The sequence below is a fragment of the Notolabrus celidotus genome, chromosome 9 (assembly GCF_009762535.1).
Source record: "Notolabrus celidotus isolate fNotCel1 chromosome 9, fNotCel1.pri, whole genome shotgun sequence".
In the NCBI taxonomy this organism is placed as follows: domain Eukaryota; kingdom Metazoa; phylum Chordata; class Actinopteri; order Labriformes; family Labridae; genus Notolabrus; species Notolabrus celidotus.
In genome coordinates, this window is record NC_048280.1 from 31,053,324 (window position 1) to 31,081,258 (window position 27,935).

Here is a 27,935-nt window from a genome sequence, read left to right on the forward strand (position 1 = left end):
TTTGGTTGTCGATGCTTCTTTATTGAGATATGACAATAGATTCATGGATTTTGATGCTTATAAGACAATAAAACACTTAAAAACATTTTGCTATACAACCGACTGGATGGACACATATTGATTAGTATCTTTGTCTAATAAAAGCTGATCTTTCACAATGTTATGTTGTAATGGTTGGTCTTTTACGATCCCAGGTCTAAGATGGTTCATGTCCCAAAAAGCCAGCTCCGACCCAGGGAGAGGAATAGTTTCATCCAACCTTACATCAACCTCACAGCTCTGCCATGCTGGGGAATGTCATGGAGTCGCCGGCAGGCCTGGAAACTACAAATTTAAACAAACAGTTTTAATCAGAGTCAGTCCAGGTTGTGTCAAGCCAAACCACTGCTTGTTTGTCTCTTCTGATTTATTAAGCTTGGAGGTATTAACTCGGCAGGAGATGAGGAAGATCACTGGCAGCACAGAGGAGAGGGATCAGAAGACGGCATGGAAACAGAGAGAGATGGACAAAGAAGAAAATAATCACGGAGCTCTGCGCTCCAGGATTTAATATCTGGACTTTCCTGCCAAACTTCTCTTTTAATGAAACACTACAGAGCTACAGAGCCGGCTGATAATCACTGTGCAATAAATCCACTGCATCATAAAGTCAGGCAATTTGAACAGCTGTTAACCATTACATCATATTTTATGGTAGCCATGGTTTGGCCATCCTGCTCGTGCCAACTTATTACACAAAATTAATAAGTAAATTAAAGTATGGAAACAAAAGATGGAGAGAGAGAGAGAGAGAGAGAGAGAGAAAGAGAGAGAGAGAGAGAGAGAGAGAGAGAGAGAGAGAGAGAGAGAGAGAGAGAGAGAGAGTCTTGTGTCCTGACTGTCTTGTGTCCTGACTGTCTTGTTGTGTCCTTACTGTCTTGTGTCCTGACTGTCTTGTTGTGTCCTGACTGTCTTGTGTCCTGACTGTCTTGTTGTGTCCTTACTGTCTTGTGTCCTAACTGTCTTGTGTCCTTACTATCTTGTGTCCTAACTGAATGTTGTGTCCTGACTGTCTTGTTGTGTCCTGACTGTCTTGTGTCCTGACTGTCTTGTTGTGTCCTGACTGTCTTGTGTCCTGACTGTCTTGTTGTGTCCTGACTGTCTTGTGTCCTGACTGTCTTGTTGTGTCCTTACTGTCTTGTGTCCTGACTGTCTTGTTGTGTCCCGACTGTCTTGTGTCCTGACTGTCTTGTTGTGTCCTTACTGTCTTGTGTCCTAACTGTCTTGTTGTGTCCTTACTGTCTTGTGTCCTGACTGTCTTGTTGTGTCCTTACTGTCTTGTTGTGTCCTGACTTACTTGTTGTGTCCTGTCTGTCTTGTTGTGTCCTTACTGTCTTGTTGTGTCCTTACTGTCTTGTTGTGTCCTGACTTACTTGTTGTGTCCTGTCTGTCTTGTTGTGTCCTTACTGTCTTGTTGTGTCCTTTATGTCTTGTTGTGTCCTGACTGTCTTGTTGTGTCCTGACTGTCTTGTTGTGTCCTTACTGTCTTGTTGTGTCCTTACTGTCTTGTTGTGTCCTTACTGTCTTGTTGTGTCCTTTATGTCTTGTTGTGTCCTTACTGTATTGTTGTGTCCTTTATGTCTTGTTGTGTCCTTACTGTCTTGTTGTGTCCTGACTGTCTTGTTGTTAAGTACCAGTGTTCCAATCACCACGTCAAATTCCTTGTGTGTGCATGCTCACTTGGCAATAAAGCTTTCTTGTTTCTTGTTTCTTGATATTTCAACTGTTTGGCACAAAGCTCATATTATTTTAACTTATCAACTGAGCCAGCTGAGGTTTTTAAAGTGAAACATGCCGTTCAAAAGAACAGTGGTGTTGTTGTTTACCATCAGCAACAGGAAGCAGGAAAAACATGTGGTAGCTTAACTCTTGGGAGCCAAAAGGAACAAAATAGCATGTGATTAACAATTAACAAAATTGCATTATTGTGTTAAGACTGACAACCCTGATAGATACATAATATTAATGTAACAACAGAGTCACTTGAAATACAAAACATATTTGTATTTTACAGTGGCCTCACTAAGCCCTGGTGAAGCACACACAGTTTGTAAAGATGAACCAATCAGGGGCTCAGAAGGCCATACAGGTTTTTGTTGAGTCATCACTTGCCATGGTTTGCCATGGTTTGACAGTGTCTTTGATAAAAAAACACTCCCAGGTGAATCTTTGCTCCATCAATCCTAAACTCAGAGTGCCTCTGTTAACCCATCCCACTCTCTGTATCCTCCACTCCTACTCACATCCTGTCCTCTCTCCCTTTCCCCTTTGTTTCTGATATTTGTCTAACCAACCTTGTCCTCCCCTGCCCTCTTCTTCTTTCTTTAGCAGGAGGGGGGCTTTTCACCTCCCTTTGCACTTGTTCCTTTTTTTAGATGTGTTAAATAGCCGAGAGCAGGAGAAACAGAAGATACGTGTGACCTCAATCTTAAGTGCACACATGTAAAACGAAAGATGAGTAATAATCTGGATTTAATAAAAAAAACACACAACTTTGTCCATCATCTCTGATCATCCTCCCTCTCTTGACCCTCTCTCAGAGTCTCACTGGTGTCCAATAAGCATTGTCAAGAAAAGCCTCAGTAATGCCTGTGTGGGTTGATGGTATTTGTGTGTTTTTGGGTCACTGACTGATGTGTGAAGGGGTTGATGTGCAGTCATCAGTCACCTGCCAGCTCTCTGACATCTCTCTCTCTCCTGGTGCCGTCTCCTTTCTGCCCTCCTTCACTCCTGTCTTTCTTCCACTGACACCTGTCTTTCACTGAGATTAACGGCTGTCTATCTGTGTGTGTGGGGGGGGTGGGAATATCTGCTGTCTCACAGCTTGTGTGTCTTTGTGTTTATCTGTGTGTGCTTCCCCGGGTTCAGACACTTCCAGTGGAACATGCACTCAGCCGGACACAGAGCGATTAGGGTCTGCTCTGACGGGGGGAAAGGAGGGAGTCTGTACTGACAGGGCACTAAATGAAGTGATTGGCAGGATCATTGGAGACCTCAAGGGAATGATGGGCATGTCTGTCTGTTTGTGGAAGTAGAAGCGTTGTGTTTAAAGGGACGCAGAGACAGAGTGTACAGCAGTGACAGAGAGAGCAACAAGCTGAATGTAAAACATAATAGAGCTGGCCACAGCCTCTGTATCTGCTCCCTGCCTCATCCATCTACATGACAGGACAATGGAACAGCATGGAACAGAACTGTGCACTGGCGCCCATTGTGAGACCCGTCAAAGGACTGGAACACCATCCATGACCTGGAGTTGATCATTCACCACCTCACATCTACTTTGATTTTCACAGTCAACCTTCTTCACTGTTTACTTTCGGCATTGGGTTCTGTTTTTTCTCTCTGTTGTTTATTTCCATGGAAGATGTGTAATTACGTCATGTTACCATAATAAACATTTTTCATGCTTTAGTTGCAGCAAGATGACGTTACATTGCAAGATGAGTAGTGACAACAGTTTAGATGTTATCACTGCACATCATGTGACGTGGCAAAGGAATGAAACAAACCTGACATTTGATTTGATGTTCGCAGCAGTAAACTCAAGTCTCTGTTGCAAATTACTTGCTAACTCTATAGGGTGACGCTCACCTCTCTGTCCGAGGCAGTGGTTGGTGGACGACAAGCTGAAGTTTCCATGGGTAAGACTGAACCCCAAACTGCTCATGGTGGCATAGCCAAGAGTGTGTGAATGGGATTAGTTAATACTGATGGGCGCATTCCCTACATATGTGAATGAGTGTGGTGTGATTGTGTGACATGGTGTTTAAAAAGTGCTTTTAGTGGTCAGAAGAGTAGAAAAGTGCTATAAAAACAGAATCCATTCACCAGTAACATGTTTAACTGTGTTTCACTCCACTAGTGTCTTGCTAGGGTTCAATAACTCATAAATGTAGTGACTTATTCTTCTTCTCTGCCTCGTAAATAATAAAGCTGTGTCACGTAGCACCCATAAAGGTCTGGAGCACTTCAGCTTCAACCTTTGGACATGCAGGATTTCTAATTTTGAATTTTAAATATGATCTTGTGTGTTTAATTTTTTTGCATAGTTTGTGTATTGGAACTTGTTTGCTATTGATGCAGTTGTTTCTGCTTTTTGCAGCGTGTTTTTTCATTCACTATGTGCTTCAGCTGTTATGTTTGCTTTAGATTTCTGCATTTGTTTATGAAGTTGCATCATTTCTGCCCTTGCAACAGTTCATTTGGTTCCTCTGAGGCACTCCTGTCTCCTAAAACTACAGTCATTAACTTCTTACATGACTCAAAAACATACCTACATAATCAGCTCAATCAACATACAGAATTGAGGCGACTTCTATATTGGGTATTGAAAACCTAAAATATTAACGTTGAACTACAAATTCTGACACTGAAGCACCTTAAGAATGTTCACTGTGTTTTCCCAATCAGCAGTATGTGTTATTACAAAATAAAGCAGGACTTTCATTTTTCTATGGTAATATTCATATCACTCAAAGATCTTGGTCTAAGTTATAAAAAGGGAACCCAACGTTGCTTAACATTAAGAAAGTCTTAGCCAAAACCTAATTTCACAGTAAGAGTAGGACGTCTTGGTCTGCTTTAGCCACACTGTCTGTAAACCACCTAACCATCTAGACCTCGGGTAAAGGAATGTCACATTTCCTGTATTTGAAAAATATATAGCCTACTCTGTGAATTCAATCAAGGAAGAGTTTTTGATTCATCCAAAGTGTAAGTGGCATTAATAACCAACTCTGAATGTGTTCAGGAGACAGGGTTGGAAGTCAAAATAGAGTCACCAAATTTGTTCTTAATTTATTGCTGAACCTTTACTGTTCTCAGGGAGAGGTTTTTATTTTCTCTGCTGTGGTTTTGGAAGCTGCCACTGTTTTTTATTTCAGTCCAATAATAAAAGTAAAGCTGTCTGTGACCATTTTCTAAATCTAATATCCCAAAACGTCTCACAGTTAAAACACCAGTAATCCACTTTTAATAGTGGCTGTCCTTTAGTCCAGATTTCTTTTGTATCAGATAACATGTATGCCCTGTGCAGCCTGTCTCCAGTTCCACCTTAAGGACCTGCTACTTTATGAATATGTATATCATGTATACATAAAGGATTAAGATCTCTCCCTCAGTTCCTCTCCTCCTCCTTCTTCCCTGCACTCTCTCCCCTCTCAGCTGTTCAAATATTGTCTTTCTATTTATATTGAGCTTGGGGAAATATTTACCCTGGGCCAGTGGAGCAGGGTGGATATGAATGGGCATCATCTCTGCTTGTCAAATTAGCTGCTGCTCGCTGCCTGCTAATGTCTCTGTAATTGGAAAGGCTGGCAGCGCAGCCTGTCTGACTGCTACCTTGGCATGGACATCACGTGTTGCTGCCCGTCTTACAGGGCTGGGATACTCTGAGGTCAGCCTATAGGGTGCATGTTGAAATTATAAAAATGACACTCATGTCTACAAGGGTTGGGCATCTCTAATGTGAGGCTGAGACTATACACATCTAGATTCATTGTCACAATCTAGTACATGAAAGATGTATAAGCAGCAAGTACTGATGGGATATGATTCACAGGCATGCCATGCAGTGAGATTAAACAAAAAACATATTCAACAAAGTTTGATTTCGATGAGATACGATGTGATAAGACGATGCAAAGGAACAATGCTACACAATAAACCTTACGTACACCTGGCTCACAGAATTAAGGATGCTGAAGATAAACACAAACAGTTCAGCGCAATGACAATCTATGTGCTTGAAGTTCTTTCAGAAGTAGAACAATACAAAATAAATACACCTTTCATAAAGAGGTCTTTCATACGCCCTAACAAATGGAAAAATGTGAAATAATCTTAGCAGTCTACGTCTAAGACAGCCATGGTGACAGTCATTGTCTTTGAACGAGAAGTTGTTAGCCAGTGTGTCAGTGTGTCCCTGTCGCTCAGCAATACTCCACAGAAACGCCTGTGGGCAGTGTGGTCTCTATGATAGTCGGGTTTTCTGTTTACAGTCCCACTACGTTTTCTGCATTTATGTTCATTTGGAGCTGATCCTAGACTGTACAAAATCTGGACATAGGATCCGTGACGTCAACCATCTGTTTCTGAAGAGCTGTTTTGAGGCCAATCCTCGACGTGTCACGTGATTGTGACATAGAGAGGCGTGCTTTGAGCCTCCTAGCCAACAGCTACAGTGATCGCGCATTGCAATGCCTCTCATTGGAAGACTGGTAATCTAAATATCTTTGAAATTGCCCATTCAGTGTGTGCCGAACAAGAAATGAGCTACACTCGTCTTTTGTACCATGTTTATTTCTGCTGTAAAGATCGTCTTTTCTGAATTGGTGTGTATGTGGTTTCCTGTACTTCCAGAGCCAGCCTCAAGCAGATCCTTGATGAACTGCAGTTTTTAGCACTTCCGCATGGGACTCATATTTTTAGACTGGAGGTTGCCACTTGGAGCTGATACATGTTGCCGTTGATCATACAGCAATATTTACAAGTAAGAATAGAGAGGAGACGTTAGGGGAGATGCCATGTATGGCTGAAATAATGCTGCCCAGGGAACCAATCACAGGGCTTGGTTACATTTGGGAGGAGATGGACGTCAGGCTTTGTGGGTAAGTTTCTGCATTGGAAAAAGGCTACACAGACCTACGGCGTAGGTTACAGTCTCGATTTGACACAGAAGTATAAACCAGGCTTCAGTGTTTTTGGCAAATGCATGAATTACTATCGTTTGGAGATTTATTAGTAGAGTCAGTTATCTCCTGATGGGAAGGTTGGCGGTTGATCACAGCTCCTACAGTCAGTTCTGAAGTCACGACCTTGGGAAATACACTGAACCCAAATTGCTCCCAGTGATATTGTCAGTGGAATGTGGATGTCTATGAATGGAATAAACCTATACTGATGGTCTCCTGCATAGCATCCTCTGTCATCAGTGTATGAATTTGGTGGGAATTGGAGCAGTGTAAACACACTTTCTGTGATTTGAAAAACAAAAGAAGTGCCACATAACTCCAAGTCCATTTGAGTTTACCCTTTATACTGTTCAGTTTCAAAATTGATGGCAAAAACTGCTCTTTAAAATTCTCAAATTTAGTCTTCTTTGTCAATCCTTTATTCATATCAAGTATTTTCAAACCCAAACGAATATGAGACAATTTATTCATGAATTCAGAGTCCCTGGTGGAATTTAACTCAAGGAATCTGAAAACAGAGCCTGCAGGAAACAAAGCGTAAGAGAGTGTTCAAGCTTTTGAAAACAGCTGAGAGGGAGCAGGCAGTAAAACGGTGATGGAAGTGGTTAACAATGGAGCAGGAGAGAGAGAGAGAGGGGGAGAGAGAGAGAGAGGGAGAGAGAGAGAGAGAGAGAGAGAGAGAGAGAGAGCTAATGGAGAGCCACATTTCCTACTAAAAAGGTTCCTCCTGCAGACAAGGAGACGGGCGAGAGAGCGAGGGGCGAAGGGCGCAGAAGGAAGGGAAGAAAAGCAACCGCGGCGCTGATATTGATCTTCTGCCAGAGAGATTGATAGAGCAATAAGGAGCTGAGGAGAGGAGAGATGAGAAGTGGAGTAGAGGAGGAGGAGGAGGACAGGAAGGTGAGAGGGAGGATTGCAGGGTGTGAGATGAATGGATGGCAGGACGAAGGTGGGAGAGAGACTGAGAGAGGGGGGAAGGATAGAAGTAGATGAGAAGGGGCCGAGAAAGAGAGTGACAGAGGATGAAAAAGAAGAAGAGAATGGGGGAGGTAGTGTTGATGAAGTAGCCAGGGAGTGACATCATTTGAAAGGTGAGAGATCAGGTGTCTCTGCCTTAATTAGGTCAAGGAGAGCGAGCGGCCAGGTGATGGATGAATTAGAGGAGAGCGGGGAAAGCGATGGGGACAGAAAAAAAAGAAGGAAAGATGATTGGATTTCACGTGTAAGAAGGACAGTGTGTGTGTTCAGCTAACCGAGACACTAAAGGTGACCCCCCGCCGCCTAATGGCACAGTACATATCCTTTAATGAAGTCATAGTGCAGTCACATCCAACTACAGCTCCACCTGCTGCTCCCACAGCTGAGTGAAGATGTCAGCAAGTGTGTATGTGTGTGTGTGTGTGTGTGTGTGTGTGTGTGTGTGTGTGTGTGTGTGTGTGTGTGTGTGTGTGTGTGTGTGTGTGTGTGTGTGAGAGAGAGGTGCACCAGAGTGTGTGTTCAGACAGTGAGACATGTGAAGCAAAGCCAGAGCACCATTCATCGGCAGGACCCAAGAGTGTGTAGATATGTGTGTGCATGGATGTGTGTGTGTTTGTGTGTGTATGGGTGATATATGGAATTGTGGTGTGGTGAGTCGAGGACCAGCACAGCCATCGCTCAGGTCCAAGGCCTAATGGAGAGTCCTGGCAGACAGCTGGCTGATAGATGGCCCTGTCATGACACACACACATAGACACACAGACACACAAACACACTTACACACACAGTCATCAGATAACAGTACTAATGCCTGACCTCACTCAATACTCGTCCTTCAGGAGCAACAGAGGAGGAGGAGAAGCATAAAAGACAGTGCAGTGTGTGTGTGTTTGAGTGCGTGAGTGCGTGCGTGCGTGCGTGCGTGCGTGCGTGCGTAAAGGGGGGTTATGTGCATGCATGCAGTGTGTTACTAGCTGTGAGTCACTGGCATGTCTACATGTGTGCAGATATGATCTCAATTTCCCTGTTAGTCCCACTCCCCAGTTTGTCAGAAGTCGTTTTCATCATCATAGATCCTAACTTCCTGGACAAACAGTCTCTCTCTCTCTCTCTCTCTCTCTCTCTCTCACACACACACACACACACACACACACACACACACACACACACACACACACACACACATATATAGGATACATAGGATCATGTACTCAATTGCACTAATGTCTGGTCTCGTGCACAAGTATGATCAAGAGTGACATACACATATACACACACAGACACACACCTGCAGCGGTCGCTGAAGCCACATGTGTTTTGTGTTGATGCAGGCTGTGGTATACGACCGGCCTTCACTTTTCATTAGGCTCCATCTGAATGAGATGCTCAGTGACATTAAGGTAATGTTACAAGCCAATAAAGTATTTAAAGCCCCCGGGTGCCCGTGCAGGGGGCGGCAGGGTAGGGTGAGGACACTTGAGGCCTCAAGATAGAGAGAGGGTGAAGGATAGGTTGAAAGGAGACAGATATATCCTCCTCATGTCAGATATTCTTCAGGGTACATTTAAAAATCAGGGACATTGTTGTTCAATATTTCATCATGGTTGAAGTGTTTCTGTTCTTGAAACAAAAGGATAAAGATACTTAAATGCATGAAATATTGCACTTGGATGTCTTGCTAGTTTCCTGAGCCAGTAATTTTACTTTCATATAAGAATTTAGCCGAATAACTTTACATGGTTTGTAATCTCAAGTCTTCAATATGTCCTGTATGGAAGTTTAGTTCACATTACTAAGCTGTTAATTTATTTGATCTTCATCTTTAATCTTGTCCACCCAAAATCACAAAGTTTGGGGGAAGTATACTCAAACAGATGAAGCCAGTGATGCTTTGTTAGACTTTTGTCATATTAGAAAGTTACCATGTCACTTTTAGCCCAAGTGTATATCTTTTGAACTCCAGCTGAGCACTGAAAATGAAAGCACTCCAATGAATTAACCGCCACTGCTTTCTGTTTCACACAGCAAAAAGTCAGATTTGACAATATGTCCTGGATCTCAACATTGTAAACACAATATCCGGTAAGTGTCCATCAACTTTGTCACTATGTGCCACCAAACATCATGAATATAAACACTGAGTCTGCTCCCCCTGGTTTTGCTGAGGTATGCACTATAACTCATGATAACACAAGTTTCTTTAGTGTTTGGGTCATATTTCACACTGTTTTAACTATTTCAATACAGTGTCCTGAAACACTGTATGTTGAACAGACAACTCTCCTCTCTATACTGATATATGAGTGCCCAAAACACTTCCTGCTCTATCTGCTTTATATATTCTGTTATTCATTCTCATTTATTGTGGGCATCTTCCACCCTGTTACCTCCCTAATGAAACAACAACAACCATGACCCAGAAAAGAATGTAGTAGAAAAGCTTAAAAAGACAACATACTTTAACTAAAACTTCCCTTTAAACATCCGTTCTTCTTTGGTTTTGACAGTTTACAGATAATCTGTTGTATACATTATAAGATAAAAGTTAATTTGTAATTCTTTTCTAACAAGATTCTTTTTATTCAGCAGATCAAATAAAATCTTTATGAGGTACTTCAACTGAGCCGAGGGAATGAGACCACGAGCAATGAACGACGCAGAAGTAGAAAGGAGTCATCATGTCAGAAAACTGTCTCACTTCTGTCCATTGCAGCAGTCCAAAGTTTGGCAGCGTTATCTAACTTTAGCCACCATAAGCTGCAGGTATTTAGGCTTCTGCAGTGAAACCCCTGAGTGTGCTGAATGAGTTCAGGTTGTATTTTGCTGAAAGTGAAATCAACAAAAGACTTAGGACATACTGTTGAGATATGAAGATACATTTGTGAACCAGGGTTTACAGAGATACTCAATGGAGATACTAAGGAGACTCAATGTATTGAAGGAGAGAGGAGAGAAACTTGTGTGTTAATTGGAGAGCAGGAGAGATCCACAGTTACCTGATGGTGCAGGTGTGTTACTCGTGAACCCAGAGAACTCCTGCTGTCAGGAGTTTTACTTGGAGAGAACAGTACTTCAGGACCCTTCTGATTCAGAGGATACCAGCCGCTGCAGTCTGCACCCAGAGTTCCCTTCCTTACATAACGCCGCTGTTTTAACCACTTTCTTCAGTTTTCAGACTTCAAATCAGAAAACTAGTAAAGTTGAATGGAAGTGTGTTTTCACAGTAAGCATTGGTTGTCCTTGTTTCATTGCATAATGACACATCCTGTGGTCCTCACTAAATGTTCACCTGATTGAGATACTCTGTGTTAGCTGTTGAAGGGGAGGACTGAGCTGAGATAGCAAACTCTACAGACGTCACTGTGTCTGCACCATAATGTTCAGCATTTGATTATTTAAATTACGTCAAAGTGAGATACATTTCCATTGCCAAAGCGCTAAAGGTCTTATCTACAATGATCCAGGAAAAGGGGGGGGGGGGGGGGGGGGGGGGGGGGGACCTTCTATCTACAATTTGCAAGACACTAGTTTGTATTGTTAACACATAGTGTAGCTATAATGTCCAAAAACACTGTATTATGTTTTGGGTAGCTTTCACAAATAGAATTCTGCATGAAAACTAGAAGTTTTGGGGTTCTTTTCTCAGAAAGGGATTTTTTTAGATGGGAGGTTTTGTTCTGCAGCCATCAATATCTCATAATTCCCATGATATAAGAGACATTAACATCATAGGGCATCATCGATGGGCTGATCTGTGTTCTGTTGGCAGAGGAACATGTGTCACTCCCAAGAATAGTCCCAAAAACAAATGTGGTTACTGATGTTAAAGTAAGACGATAACAAACTTCTAATAGAGTGTAAACGTACACCAACATCATAGATTGTAGATGGTAGAGTTAACCCGTCTGAAGCAATTGATGGTTTAACTTCTGTGCTTGTTCTCGGGCCGATTTCTTAACAGGCTGGGATCCTCTGTGGGCAATACACTTCATAAAAAAAACATCCCTTTAAAGCAAGAAATGCAACAAAGGATGCAGTTTGAATGTGTTATGATTATATTGTCCTTGTTACCAATCAGTCACCTTATAATAATAATAACTTTATTTATGTTGCATCTTTTAAAAACAATGGTTTAGAAAGTGCTTGACAGACAGCAGGGCATACATAAAAACAAAGCATAAGAACCCTACAGCAAAAAGAGCTTGAAACAACAATTAGAATCAAGAACACAATCACAAAGAGAATCCAAACATCAATTTAACCTGTCATCACAAGAACCCGACACAAAAAAATAAGAACCCAGGCAACTAAGCTTTCTCCCCTGCTCTTTCTACATTTTGCATTTCGAAGAGATACACCAACTTTTCCAGCTCATCCAAGAATACACTTTTCTGTTATTTGTAATGTTTTTTCTCCAGACTTTCGTCATTACTGCACATTAACCTGTGGATGGAAGTTCATTTAGTGTAAATGATAAATGTTGTATGAAGCAGGTCTTTGTAAATACTTCGGCTTGAATAAGGGTAAACTTATAATTTTTCAAAGTTGCAGTCTGTCCAGAAAGTTTCCTCATACTTTTCTCTCTGCGTAGAAATTTGAAGCTGGAGCGACAGAAAAGAAGACATCAACCATCAGCATACAAATACTGAGCATTCAACTTAAACGACTGCAGACACATTAGGGATGGATCTTGCTTTGTGGACAATGGGTATAGTCCCACTCCATTGATTTCTCACCAGCTTTTATTGCACTCCATCGACGGCTAATGCCCCTAAGATCCTGCCGCAGTCTGAATTATTCAGCAGGAGTGTTTTGTTTTTGTGTCAGGGCCGCGGGGTAATTCTAGATCAGGGATATTTGATGATCTGCCGCAGCAGTAAAACGTCTGTTCTCAGTGTAGCAGAGGGATTTTTTTCAATGGCCGTGACTCTGAAGTGTGTGTCTGCTGAGGCAGGGTGTCCATATCAGGTTGAGAAAGGCTTGTGACAGTGATATTTAGCGTCTGGATGCATTCCAATACTGTCCCAGGAAGCATCAAAGCTTTTTCTTTCAAAATGAGACGGACAGGTGGAATGAGACAGAACAGGAGATGACCGACTTCTCAATATCACGGGGATTAAAAGAGGCATTGATGGACTAGCTAAGAGGTGGAAACAATGGCTGAAGATAGAAAAAAATGAGAAAGAGGGCACGCAAAGGAGAGTTAGAGACAGACAGGAGTACAAAAAGAGCGTGGAGCTGAAGAGAAAATGAAGCAAGGCTACTGAGGATGAGACAACAGGGATACACAGAGGGAAAAAGAGGGCTCCAGAAGAGGGGAAGAGATGAGAAGAGAGGACAAAAGTGCGTTGGTTAAGATTCAGGGCAGGCGGTGGCGCGGGGCTATCATTACCATACATCAGGACAATAAATGAGGCTTTCAGCAGGCCGTAATAAGAGTTTGATAAATCATCGGGGCCAGAATTAACTAGACGTCAAAACAATGTGAGGGCTCTGACGGATGGCAGAGGAGGGGCCGATGGCACAGATTAGTCTAGCTGGAAGTGAAGCAGCACTGAAGGGAGGAAGGGGGGGGGATGGGGGTAGAGAGAAGCACGCAGGAGGGGGGAAGAGGGGGGAGGAGGTGAGGAGCACAAGGACAGAGGCAGGCAGACTGTTAAACAGAGGAGAGAGATGAGCTCTGCTCTGTCACGCTCATGTCTGTGAGGAAGTTTGTAGCACTCTAACAACGAGAACAAAAGAGACGTGAGTGTTTTACTCTGATCACCACTCGTGTGTTTATATGTGCCGACCTCTGATCTAAGGTGTGTGCTTTCACTGTAGAGAGTTATTTTTGTGTGTATTGTTTTAAGCATCCAAGAGTTGATTAATGTTGTGCAAGTGTTTGCATGTGTGTGTGTGTCTGTGTCTGTGTGTGTGTGTGTCTGTGGTTGTGTCTGTGTGTTAGAAAGAGTAAAGCACTCAGCACCCCACAGCAAGTGCTGTTGGTTATCATGATTAGAGGTTGGTGCAGTGCTGCTGCCGTGATGTTGCTACTGTGCCACACACACACACACACACACACACACACACACACACACACACACACACACACACACACACACACACACACACACACACACACACACACACACACACACACACACACACACACACACACCCCCAGTGGGTAGCTTTAATTGCCAGGCCCTGACCTTTGCCGAGCGGCAGTGACAAGGCCTGTCTGTGGCGGTGGGAGGTGGTAGCGCCTCGATTAGCTGTGACAGCAGAGTTGGGCGATCAGAGGGATAGAGAGGGAGTGAGAGAGAAGGGAGAGAGGGGGGAGAGAGCCAGTGCCGGCTAATTGGAGCCCCTCATCCTCGGAGAAGTGAGCGAGAGAGCAGGCACAGTGGTCAGGGTGACAAGCGTGTGTGTGTGTGTGTGTGTGTGCGTGTGTGTGTGTGTGAAGAGGGAAGGCTATGGGAGAAGTGACAACCACTCAGTGTGTGTGTGCATTTTGTGTATTTTTGGTCAGCGCTGTCCTGCACGTACAGGTTTGTCATGTATCCATTACTCATGTAAGTTTCAGCTACAGTGTATTTAGCAAGCTGTGTGTGTGTGTGTGTGTGTGTGTGTGTGTGTGTGTGTGTGTGTGTGTGCGTGCGTGCGTGCGTGCGTGCGTGCGTGCGTGCGTGCGTGCGTGCGTGCGTGCGTGCGTGCGTGCGTGCGTGCGTCTGTGGTTGGGGGGAGTTCCATGTAGCCAGAGACAGACAAAGTGGAATGGACAGTTAGATTGAACAGAACGAGGCACAATTACGAGGTGAGGCCAGGAAGATAATGTTGTCCCAATCTAACTCACCCCTTGGCCCCCCATCTCTGTCTCTGTCTCTCTCTCTCCCTCTCTCTCTCACTTGAAAGGTGACTGTCGAGTTACACAGAGCCTGCAGGCAGAGACCACCTTGCCTTTTATCAGCTGTCTCGCTCTTGCTGCATGCTGGGAGAAGTGAGCTCTGGCTAGCTTGTAACAGAGGGTTGTGGGAAAGAGTCAAATAGTTTGATTCCTGCTACAGCTTATTTTTATCCTCTATTTATCCTGTCCATGAGACCTCACTGAACAACAAGACAAAAGATCTCCATCATGGTTAGCAGTTTGAAAGCATCTATGAGCTGGACCATGATATCACAGAACTATTGAGACAAAGAAATATGATCCATTAAGTCTGTGCAGTAATGGATAAAAATGTTAAGCACACAGCAAAACAGGTAATGCAACACAGACAATGCAGATTGTTTTATCATACCAGAGGACACTGAAAAACAGGATGTGAGAACTTAGGGGAGTAACTGCACAAGAAAGTGCTTTCCTGAATCTCGTCAAACTCTGATCAAGCAAAAATTGAGATAGGTTCTACATTTTTGTAGAAAGACGTATCATTCTGTACGATAAAGAGCAGCTTTTAAATGAATTATGATGTCACTATCATTGGCCTAAGTATTGGTGGTGCAGTTGGTGCAATGCATCCAGGTCTGAAGCACTTAGGAGGGCCATGACAAGTGTCAATATCTGTCTTCGTAATATTAAATCCAGTGAGAGACAGTCCGTTCCCATGTTGTGATTGGTAGACTGTCAGTGTAAACTCTCTGAAACTTTCAAAGAACACATAGAAAGTATTTACACCCTGGTTGCTGATAGTGAAGAAGGAAAGGCCTGCTGGGTGATGCCAATTTCTACATCAAGTGACCTTATGGCTCCACATTGCGTGATATTGTGTGAACCTAGTTAGCCTACCTTGTATGAAGACTCAGGAGGAAAAGTAATCAGACGAATGAGTATGAGCACATTTTAGCGAGCCAAAGTATAAAATCAGCATCCAGAAAAGTTAGAGGAAGAGACAACAGGATAAATATTACGCTCAAACTGATTTAAGAATTTGAGAACAGCAGAGACAGAAATTTGGACATTAACGGTAATGTCACAGAGCTGAGCACAAGGCCTGCAGGATGAACTTTTAATTAGTGGGTACATGTTTATCTTTGTTATGGAGAGTGACGTAATTTACATTTCTATAATCCTTGCTAATGTGCCTGATCAAATTTGGCCACGATGCCATTAACGATAAAAGTTCAAGTGACTGTATCAAGGGCTGTCATCCATAATGTGTTGGTCAAAGCTTCTGTGCTTTTATTTTGACATATAATGTAAGCTACATTGTTCCCAAAGCTATCAGAAATCAAGACGAGGTGATTTGACACAGACTGCTCGATTAGTTTGGATAGATGTGTTGCTTCAGCTGCTGTCTGTGGTTCTGTTCATTGGCTGGTTTGGACGAGAGTTGTGTCCTGAGTCTCTTCAGAGTGACATGGATTGTCAGATTGATTTAAAATAGTTTGCAAATGTTGTATGCGTCTGTGAACATACATGAGTGAGAACATGTGCATCTGATTTGGTCAAGAAAGAGGGTCCAAAAAGCATTTGCGCCAATGCCATCACAGTTATGTTAAATCAGCATGCTGATTCAACAACAGAGACATTTTAATAAGGCTGATGATTTGTTGATGTGATATTTGCCATGTTTACTCATGTATATTAGCATTATTACAGCTTCTAATAAGCACTTTACAGTAAGCACACAGTTCTGCAAGCATTTAGTCAGTAATTTACATAGTTGACAAATAAAATTCAAAATAAATAATGACAATAAAAGAAAAAAGGATCTTCAAAATAAAAATCATGCACCCTCCACACAGTAATGTCTCTGTGGACAGGAAGATTTAAATCAAGAGAACTTCCTGTTTTCAAGTGACTGTGCTAACCACTGCTCCACCACCAAATTCAGCAAAGAGAAAAGTCAGGGGATCATAATTTATACACTGCAGAAATCCTGTAAAGTAATACATTATGATACACTGACATTTCTGTCCAGGTCACCACCACAGGAAATAAAAAACAACAAAATCACATGGTAAGCCACCCAGGACTGATTTGATATTTCAGTTTGAATGAGAGTGTTTGACAGAAATAAAAACAACAAACATTTAACCAATTAAATGAGCTCCTCATTTCCTCTGTGCAGCATTCAAGAAAAAGAAGTGAGTTTTCATTGTGTGTCAGGTTGGGGATTAACTTTTGACTTTTTCACAATGAATAAACATGCTGTTCTCCTGCCCCACTGTCAGTAGCCTGGTGGCTTTCCCATTTAATCATCCAGAAATTTGAATTCACTCGCAGTAACCAATCTCATCTGTGAGTCAAATACTCTCAGTGTTCTCTCCACCACTGATGAAATTACGAGGCAACTTGGACCCATTTTCCCAACGAGAATCATCACCCTCACATCACAGTTTACTGAAATGCATCAACTTCCTCGGTGTGACAAGATGGTGTTGGAAAGCCGGCTTGGCTTCCTCAGACCCACAGTCCAAACACACGTCAAATTCAACTGAATTTATTGCATTCTTTCCTCTTTCCTGAAACATTATACACTGAAGAGTGACAGCTAAGTGGATGACAGACCAAGAGGAAATGAGGTGCAACCTGGACTCAAACCCACAATGTCATAATCATATGACACATGCACGCTAAACCTCAACTGAACCTGGACACCACAACCACAACCTTCATGTCTAATCTAACTCTATGGGAAGAAAACAACACTCTGCAATCCACACATGTACTTTCAGCCTCAAATGTTTCTAATATTAAACTTAAGTGAAACCACACACTGGATCAGGATGCCACTAACTGCTACACAAGGAGCAACGCTGGGTTTGATGCACTGCCTAAGAAAAGCTTTCTGCTTCAGTTTACAGCTCGATTTGATATGAACATACACTCTTTATATGTACTCTTACTAAACATGATGCTGTTGTTATTTTTGTAACCAGTGAACCAAGAATTAGATGGGACTTAGTGATCTAAATCGGGTCATGCTGATCTGGTTGATGTTCAGGGCTCATGACAAGGACAGACAAATCACTGCTTGGTGTGAAAGTTCAGTGTTTTTTTTGGCACATCTGAAATTATCACTGCTGTGACAACTGTGAATCAAAATGTTGTAGCTTTAAAATCTAAAAGTGGAATATTGTGGAATTGAATGCACCAGCTAAACAAATACATCTACAAGAAAGGTCAACATTTGTGTATTTATCTGGTGTCTCTCATTTGGTACTCACATGTGCACAAAACCAAAGCAAACTCCCTGAAATGATCAGAGTAGGCTGCAGGTGTGAACACATGCAGCCAAATTTTCAACCCAGCATTACCCAACTTTTGTCCTGCCAACCCTCAAGTAAAGTTTCCTTTTAAAATCCTGGTGAGCCCATGTGAGGACCCTGCAGGAAATAGTCAGGAAAATTAATTGTGAGGAGTTGATGATCTTGATATGATGCAACCAGAAGAGTGACACATAACAGGATGAATCAAAACATGCAAGGTCGAAGAAGGAGAAAGATTAGAAGACGAGAACAGCGAAGATCTGCACATCCATTGCTTTACACATCGCATTGATATGAATGAAAAAACTGTCAACATGTCTGCATTACAGTGTGGCTTTCATTGCATGTTTTTGATGGCATGTCCTGCCTCCTGAGATTCATCCCCCCAACCAACCTCCTTGTGCGATGAGAAAGACTCTTTAAGGGATATGTATGAACAACCAACTTGGGAAATCTCAGGTGCAGAGCTATTTTGAAGGAGGCTTAAGAGACAATTAAGTCCTTAAGTAAAATATATATTATATATATTACAAAGCTCTTTCAAGGGTAGCTAAAACCAAAATAATATGATGTCCATGATTGGTATCTGAGGTCCTATAATAATCCTCTATAATATATAAAGATACATATGTTGATGACACTGATAAAGGTGAGGTCTAACGTGTTACGAAGGGTTTTATGTGTGTCTCTGTAGAAAGTGCTCTGTTGTTGTCTGAGCCCCCAGAACACCCTGCAAACTTCCCCTCTGATCTAATGTGACTTTGCTGCAGGGACAAATCTGTCCCCAAACTAATTCACACATGTTCTGCTTCCCTTATACGCTGTTAGTAATATTAACTAACCCTTTATGGCGTGGTGTCAAGTCTCTGACTGACAAACAGTGGTGTAATGACAACCATCTGGCGTAGTAATGAAGGCAGCAGTGGGAATGGGATGTTTTAATTAATGAAAGCTACTCCATTAGCTCTGATGAGTGGCTTATCAGCTCCGGTTCATTATGCAAATGGAATTAAGATCGCTGAGTGTCCCGCGCTGTTATTAACAGAGATGTTAAGGCGTTTGCTCAAAGTGACTTCCTTTGACCAAAGCTGGCCAAGAGGCTGTTCTAACATTACACAGTATTTGGCTGTATGATATTTATATTCATAGATTGTATAAATGATAAACATTGTTAGTATAGGTGTAATTGAAATTTGACTCCTTTAATTGTGACCATATTGAGGTGCATAACCACCTGCTCATTATACAACACACTGCGTATTATCCACTACCAACTTTAACTATGAACAAATTGATTAAAACTATGATTTAAGAATGATTTCAGAGATTTAACAATGATTTATTTAACCAGTCAAATGAAATAATCCTACTGATTTTAAAGTTGGAAGCACTTTAATGTCAACAGATTCTTATCAGCCTTCTGTGGGGACAACTTAACATGATACTGAACATTTGAATTAATGAACAAGTTAAGAAATTATCATGCTTATCTGTCATACCTGACATTAAAACATTGAACCTGAACATTTCCACTGAAGACAAGGTGAACAAGACTTCTGCAGGAATATTTACGTTGACATATGTGTCGTCTTCTTTTTTTTTGTCTCTGAGCTTTGCAGGTGATACACCTTTAAACATAAATGATGCAAATGATACAACTTTAAAAGTTTAAGTTACTTTGTGGTGGTCTGCAACTTTAAAATATACCCCCAGCTCTGGACTTAAGGATACCTCATATTAAATTCATCCCCCATGTTTTTTAGCCTACTGATTGAGAATGCTGATTTTTTTTTTTTTGCCAGTGTCAAAAAGCCAAGGTGAAGTATATCAAACTTCTTTCTGCAGATTGATTTGATATGACTTGTATTATCATGTTTCCCCTAGTTTTGGTTATTTCTGTTGAGACGTATTCAACATCGTTAGAGGGTTTGACCAATCAAATCAAGTATTTATCACAGCCTGGTGGTGAGCAGTTTTCTTTCTTTCCAAGTTGTTTCTGATTGGTCAAAAACCATTGACTACAGTTATTAAAGGAAGGGATAATGTATAGTTAGCTGGTAGTTATGCCAAATAGAACCCTGACAGGGTGAGACAAGACCCTGACGCAAAGTTGAGGAGTCTAATCCAATATTTATTAATATTTTATATACTAAATATCAATTAAACTTTGTGATGTGTCCAGAGGGTTGCTTGTATTGATGCACACATTGTTTCCACTCAGGTTTTGTGAAGCCTTTTAGCACTTTGAAGCTCATTGTTTGGTGCTCTTATTAGCAGTTTTCTGCCACATTTCAAACATTTAAAAAACTTTACATTTTCAGCAAGCACCATACAGTCGACAGATGAGGTTAGGTGTTAAATACATATATAGCAGCCAAATAGAAAGGGGCTGTTACTGTACTTTTTTTGGATACCACTGCCAAAGGAGAGTGAATCAAACAAAAATGATAAAAACAAAAAAGCTTTACAAAAAAAAAGACAGAATGACAGAAAAAAGTATTTCTCTTGCAGTGCGTGTGCGCACGTGTGTGTGTACGTGCGCGTGCGTGTGTGTGTTCACATGGGGCGGGGTTGTTTGGCTCTCTGACCCTGCAGTCATTAATCTCACTTGCTGTCAGGGTAATGGACACTGATGGACAGGATTGTGTTTGCTCACTCACACTCTCACACAAACACACACATACACACCAGTACCTCTCGGTGCTGACAGCTTCGAAAAGCCCTCCTCTGCACACACGCACACACGCACACACACACACACACACACACACACAACTCAGTTACTCATTCACAGCAGCTGACAGCCATTCAGTGAATAATCCTAAAACTTCTTGTGGGTGAAGGTGTGTGCATGTGTGTGTGTGTGTGTGTGCCTGGTATGGAAAGTGTTAATCAGCTGTCTCTTCCTCTGCCGGTCAGAGGGGGCACTCAAACATGTTTCTATTCTAATTGGTCAAACCACTAGTCGGGCCTTTACCTTTTACCTGTCCCGTGAGGTCTCCACAATTCTCCATAACATCTGTGTGTTACATTTTCAGAGTCACAGCAAGGTTAGCAACACAGCCCCGCAGTGCCCGCACCGCTTTGTCCAGCCTGCCTGCTCACTTCCTCCACATTTCAAAGCAATTACTCCATGTTGATTTAGCTGTCATTGGGGGCATGTGTTCGCGCTTGATTTATAGAGCGACCGCCTGGTGCCAGTTGACTCGCGATAAATTGCACAATATTCCGAAAGGCTCATTTGCTTAGCGCTACATTAGGGGGCCGATGATTGCTACACAAAGCCATGTAAATGAGTTCTGAGAGGGGCCCCATCACTCAACATGTCATGTAGCCAATCCCATTATTATTTATGACTGGAGCTGGGCCGTGTTTCCTCAGAGGCAAGGCGAGGCTCATATGTGTGCTGTGACAGCTCTGCGTGTGTGTGAGTGTGTGTGTAAGAGAGAGAGAGAGAGAGAGAGAGAGAGAGAGAGAGAGAGAGAGAGAGAGAGAATGATATAAGCCATATCCGTGTGCAGAGCAGGAAGGAGCCAGGCTGTCTGTGTTATCTGCTGGAGGGCGAAGATTAAAAGATGTTGATGATTGTACACAGAGAGATAGAACGATGGCCGACTAACTTATTATACCCTCCTCTTTTTTGCTCTTTCTGTGTCTTTGTCTCTCTAAAGTGAAACACGCAGACATACACACATACAGCTTAAAAACACATCTAACAAGCTAATAAATCCAGAGATGTTGCCAAACAAAAGCCTCTTCAGCACACACACAACGGAGGAGATCAGCGCAGTTCATTGTGTTTATTCTCTCTTATCTCCGTCATGTCAGGGCTGGCGTGAAGAGCGGCCCGGGCCCGGGCCTACAGTATGTGGACTTTTTCACGGTCGCTCAGACATGTCATAACAGCGCTACTTACATTCACTGCTGTCAAACATGTCAGCTCTCCAAACCATAACAAAGATAACAGAGGCTGTGCTTTCAGATCCATCGCTCAGCAAGAGGATATCTGCGCGTGTGTGTTGACATTACAGCTGAGCTGTTATTTGATCAGAACAGTGATCTAAGTGTCTGTGGTGATTAGGTGTAATCTGTTTTCCAGGGCTGTGATCTATGTTCTACAGCTGGATGAGGAGGGGGTGGTGCCGGTCTGTGTGGCACACAGTGTTAAAGCAGGCAGAAATCACATGCACCATTGAATGCTTTCCTTCTATGGCGGCAATGTTGATCTTCCAAATTAACACTTTGTTGTTCTACACTAGGCGACTCTGCATCAATACTCCCTTTGATATGATTAGGATATAATCTCATGCATGTACGATCCTGTGCAAAACTTTAGTTACAATCAGCCTGTAGCTAAGAGAGTAAGATGAAGTCTTTATGCTTTTGTTAACTGTTAGTGTTGTCGTCTCTTTTAATGCAGATGTGATCATTTTTACCGCACTTTATCATGCAAACATTTAGAATGGGTGCTCAGACTTTGACCGGAAGTTATGTTATTGCAAGAACTACAAGAACAAGGTGATGAAGAAGAAGAACAAGGAAGAGGTGAAGAACAGGAAGGAGAACGAGAAGAAGGTAAAGATGGAGAAGAAGGTAAAGATGGAGAAGTAGGTTAATACCAAGAAGAAACAAATTGTCCTGCACACAAGCACCTCAGCTGTGCTCAGGAGATGCACTAGCACCTTTCTTCTGTTGTTTCTGGTCACAATCTGCTCTAACTTCTGCTTGCTAATTTAAGTCCTTACACATAAAAACAACATTGTCCCCAGTATGTGTGCTCTGCCTGTGAATCAGATCCAGACCACAAGGATGGGAATCTTGTATTTTGCAACTAAACCAGTTGCACCATCCAGCAAAAATCTTAGTTTCAGTCCAAACCACTGCTCAGCACTATGTTTGTGGTGTAAACCATCAAAATAAAAATCTCTTTATCAAAACATGAGCTGTGTGACTCCACTACATGAACTAGGATTTGTAAAGTGATCTGTACTGATAGTGTATTCCTCTTGAGTTTGACTCTGGGTGTCTAGAAAAGGCCTCCTGACTGCTGCAACCTTTGTCGTAAACAGCTTTGAGATCACAGAGGTCTGGACCTCAGTAATTACTTTTTTAAAAGACAGCAACAGTTGGTAACAAATCAAGGTATAAAGCTTCAGATGGCTTTTACTCAAACAAATGAAACAAAGTCATGGACCCCTCTTTACTGCCTCGGATTGGGTTAGGCTAATTGGGGGTCAGGCCGACATATGACTCATGAGGAATGATGATTGATTATGGCAGGTCATAAGGCGAGTAATGATGTTCTCGCTATCTGATTTTATATATTTCATAACAAATTAAAATCAAATTAATTTTTAAAATTTAAAAACCCTTGTTGAAAAAGAAAAATGAATCTTTTTTAAAAAAAAAATTGTATTTTAAGACAGAAAATCAAATAACTAATTTTTCTTATTTCAAATACCTGTTTCTCAACGTGAAATGTAATGACCACAAGATCCACAGACCAAAATGCACTCATGGTCAGAGCATCTGACAGATGGGAAGATCTTGACCTGGGTTTTGTACTTCTTAATGTTTATATATTTACTACAGAGCTGTTGGTGGCTGCTTAGTCAACAAGTCAAACATTTTACTGTCTTAAAGCCACGTTTTAGTGGCTTGAACAGCAATAATTAGAGCATCATATGATTAAGAGTCAAAAGTGATTAAATAAAAGTGTTCTTGCCATCAGCTCCTCCTGTATGCCTCTATAGTGAGTTTGTGTCAGTGTATTGCTTTGGTTGGATTTGAAGGTATCATGCTCTGAGATGCCTTGAATACACAATAAGAGAAAACAGATCTGGAAATACTCTATTCTAATCCCTGGTTGCAGCTCTGGCTGCTACTGATTTCATAAAGAGCTTATTTTAAGTCATATTTTGGTGCAAAAAGTAAGCAACAATGCAGATCTTGAGATTTGAACTATATTTCTCTCAAATGTTCATCATAATCCTTTTCTTTGCAGGATCTAAAATCTGCAGGTGTGAAGCTGTTTCAATCACCAGAAACATTTTCATGATAATAAAATGAGGGGAAATCTGAGAAATAGTTGTCTCCATCAAATCAACAAGAGGACTGAATTGGTCACCCACACTGACGACTGATAGGTTTGTTTGATGCTGTACTTCTGTTGCTGTAAATGTAACAATGCTTGCATGCAGACAAATGGAATACAACAGGTGAGGTTTACAGTTTGAGTATGTGGAGGACATTTAAAACATTTTACAGTGGCAATAAGCGTCTGTTGAATGAAGAATCAAGTATAAAAATGACTCCTTTCTGTCGAAGCTAAAGCGTATCATTTCCAGTGGACTTACATGCAGTAGTGTTTCATTGTTAGTAAATATATATTGGGCTTTAGAAAGATCTCCAGCATTTGCTTTTAAGATTTTGTGTTTATCTGCAGTTAAAGCATTTCAGGCATTCACACTCCATTCATTTTACTCCATCGTCTTCCTCCACTCTCCCTCTCTCTTACTACTTGCTTGCTTGCTCCTTTTACGTCCTTCATTGCCTCTCCTCATCCTCCTTCTCCTCCTCCTCCTCCTCCTCCTCTCCACTGGAGCTTTTTGTTTTTTAACGGATGAGTTATTGACTTAAGCAGGGCCAATTAATCAGGGAGTAATGGGGCAGCAGGGAGGCCCAGGGAAGCCATGCATCATGGGCCAGAGATGAGCTCTGTCAGCCTGCTCATACAGCCCTCCTCAATCACTCCCACATTAACGCCAGGCACAGATGAGGAGGAGGAGGGAGAAGAAATAAGGATTGGGAAGGGGAGACAGGGAGGGGACGGAAAAGAAGAAAACAGAAGAGGAGGATATGGAAAGTGTGCACTCATGTAGTTTGAACCTGTGCTGGCAAAGACTGTGTGCATATGTGGGAGACCACACGTACACTGTGGACTTCATGAGCCACCCAGGACTATCAGCACTGTTGTCTTTGCAGCCGTGTGTCTCATCTGATCGTACTTCACGTGGCTCTGAGCATACATACTGTAAGTGTGAGGGTGGTGTTGTTGTGTTGTGTCTGGGTCAGATGAGACCAAACACTCGACTGCACTTTACACCCAAACATAACATGCCAGAGATCAAACCAAAACCATAACATTCAAACGAGCTGCGAGATCTGTTGTTTCTGCATTCACAGATAACACACACACGTATACCTACCTGTACACAAACACTGTATGATAGGGTGGGATGATAATGGGCTGATGATAGGGACTCTGACAGATGAGGGGTCTTAATGATTTGCTTCAGGCAAACATACACTCACTCAAAATATATGAATGAAATAAAATCATGAAAAGCATATTTATGGAAAAAAATTAACTAAATGCTGAAAATTAGGGACGTGCTAATATTTGGTCATTATTGATAACAGGCCAAATTACCAATCATGTTTAGAGAGCAGAGTGAAAGGGGCGGGGCCAATCAGTGCCCAAAAGTAACCATCAAAGCATCCATCCAGCCTCTCAATAAACACAGTAACGCAGCAGCGGGTTCATGTAAAATACAGAAGCGACACTGTCAGACATGTGTTGTTCCTCTCAGCCTGACTGACTTATCTGACTTCCATTGGTAGAGTCATTACAAATATCACAGACATGTGTCAGTCAGTGGGTTTAGGCCCGCCAAGCAGCTGTGTGTCACATCATAATCCTCCCTGTCACAACGCAGTAACACTCAAGTAAAATATCCACTTAACATGCCGTCCATCACTTTTATCTCCTTCAGCTAGTCCTCGCCTTCCTCTCTGTCTGTCTGAGTCTGTCAAGATGGAAGCTGAAGCCGTTCCTCTTAGAGTTTCACTTTCTCTCAAAAATCAAGGGCAGGCTGTGGAATATAAGCATGGGGTCTGCTGTTTATATCCAAAGAGTCACTCTGTATTTTTTAACCTGTACATTCAGCTGGCCCAAATGAGAGATGACTGCTGACCACTGACTATTCGCGGCATGCTTGTCCTTTGACCCTTTAGACGTTTTCAGCCACACACAGGTAAAAACAATACCAAACACATTCTACTTCATCCTGTCATTGTGATTCATATGATCAAGGATAACAACGTCACTGCAGCTCTCTTTTGAGAATTGAAAGCCTTAGATAGAATACTGATTTTTATCAAAACTACTGCAAACCCAAAACAGAAGATCAGCTCAGTAAAAAGAAAACAGCCTCATCCGTCCGCGGGAGTGAAGGAAACCTGATGTCTTGTGGCATCTGCAGTGTTTTTGCCTGGGGGGCTAAAATGATTTGCCAAGCTAAACTTGAGAGAGAACAACAGAGACAAAGTGAGAGAATCTGAAAAACAAAGGAGCATCATGTATCAGTTTTTAACTCCTGTCCTCTAAGTGTCTGCTAGCATATATCTGCTCTAGATACCAGTAGCCTACATAAAACACAGTGTGTCCTGCAGGCAGAGGAACAAAGGTGAGTATGAGCTGACAAAAGGTTGAATAACAAAACATAGTGTGATGCAAAAAAACTCTGGGCCAGGTTTGCAGGCCTCAATGTCTGCACATGAGTTAAACAAAACTCTCAAGGTTTTGGTGAAGGTGATGAAGAAACTAGGAAAACCTCCTTTTCAGGATTGAACACTGCAAAGTAGCTACTTATGAAAGTTTGTTGTACGGGAGGCAAGGCAGAACACAGAGAAGTTGGGCATGTAACTCAACACTAGTATAATGATTTATTGGGGCCCTTTAAAGCATATAGCATCCTTTGCAATCACAGTATGAATATCTGTGGGAATGTGACATGCTGTGTAAAAGTGCTTTGAGTGGTCTGAAGACTAGATAAGTGTACTGTAGACCTTTTATCATTTAGCATTGTGTGACGGAGTGGCACCGTCACTAACCGTGGGCAGCGCGCACATGCACACGCACGCACGCACCCGCACACCAAACTTTTCCAGTTCCTAACAGCACTTCACACGCCAACATCCTTCTTTCCCTCTCCATTCAGAGTTTCTCAGGGTGAACACTTTGGAGCTCTAACATTGTTTAAACATACAGTACATCGTCTTTGTCTTTGTCTGTGGGTTGCTGCACTTACCGGATCGAGCTCAACCAGGTCGTGTCCGGAATGCACAAACCGAGCGCATCTGGGGCGCATCATATATGGAGTATGGCGGCCAAAAGTGGCCACGTGACCATGTTTAATTAATCTTTTTGTTTGTTTTAAATTATGTGTTTGAATCAGGTAAAGAAAATGCCTGTGGAAATGTTTGCATTACTCTTTTGATTGTATTTAAGGTTAATCGCCTTGAAATGACCTTAATAATGGAATATAATTGTTTGGGTAAAATTAAGTAATTTCCAACGCCCAGTGGGAGGGGCTACACACTTTATAGGAGCGCAAGTTTTGGCTCTCTTGGTAATTGAGCCAAGTGACTGAGCAGGTAACGTCACTGTGTGTTTTTTGGATGAAAAACCTCTGTTTTCTTTTGTGTCAAGTGAGTAACTGTAGTACTCAGACAACACTTACGTATTGACAAGAACAATTGTACATTATCTTGGTTTTCTTTTCACTTTTGTAAATATTTTTCTTCTATTGCACTGGGGAGGCCAGCAGTCAATAAAACTATCAAAATGTAGTCTTCCGACTACGCCTGGGTTTTTCCCACATTATTTGAGTCCGGAAAGAGAACCCCACGACAATTGGCATACAGCAAAGTTTCAGAAGCAGGTCCACACCTCAACCACACCTCTTTCGGCTCTCTTATAAATTCAAACCTATCCCTCTCCTCCCAGTTTGTTCTCCTTCCCCTTTTCTTCCTATTCATTTCTTTCCTTCTATACACAGGAATCTTATGGGGTGTTCGTCGTGCCTGGGAGTTACGGCGGATCCCCGTAACAGAAAGAAGTTCATCTTCAAATTCAGAATCACGATTCCATCCATCCATCCATCCATTATGTTGACCGCTCATCCTTTTCGAGGTTACAGGGGGGTGGAGCCAATCCTAGCCGACTTGAGGCTGAAGTAAGGGTAC

The 27,935-nt window shown here is 42.1% G+C and overlaps 1 long non-coding RNA gene across 1 annotated transcript; it reads right to left on the minus strand.

The window, feature by feature from the left end:
* Positions 1-27,063, minus strand: LOC117819308. The gene is made up of 2 exons (XR_004632530.1): positions 26,999-27,063; positions 1-324 (listed from the first exon to the last, which is right to left on the minus strand). It is a non-coding gene; the product is annotated as an uncharacterized LOC117819308 (long non-coding RNA).
* Positions 27,064-27,935: the final 872 nt, after the last annotated feature.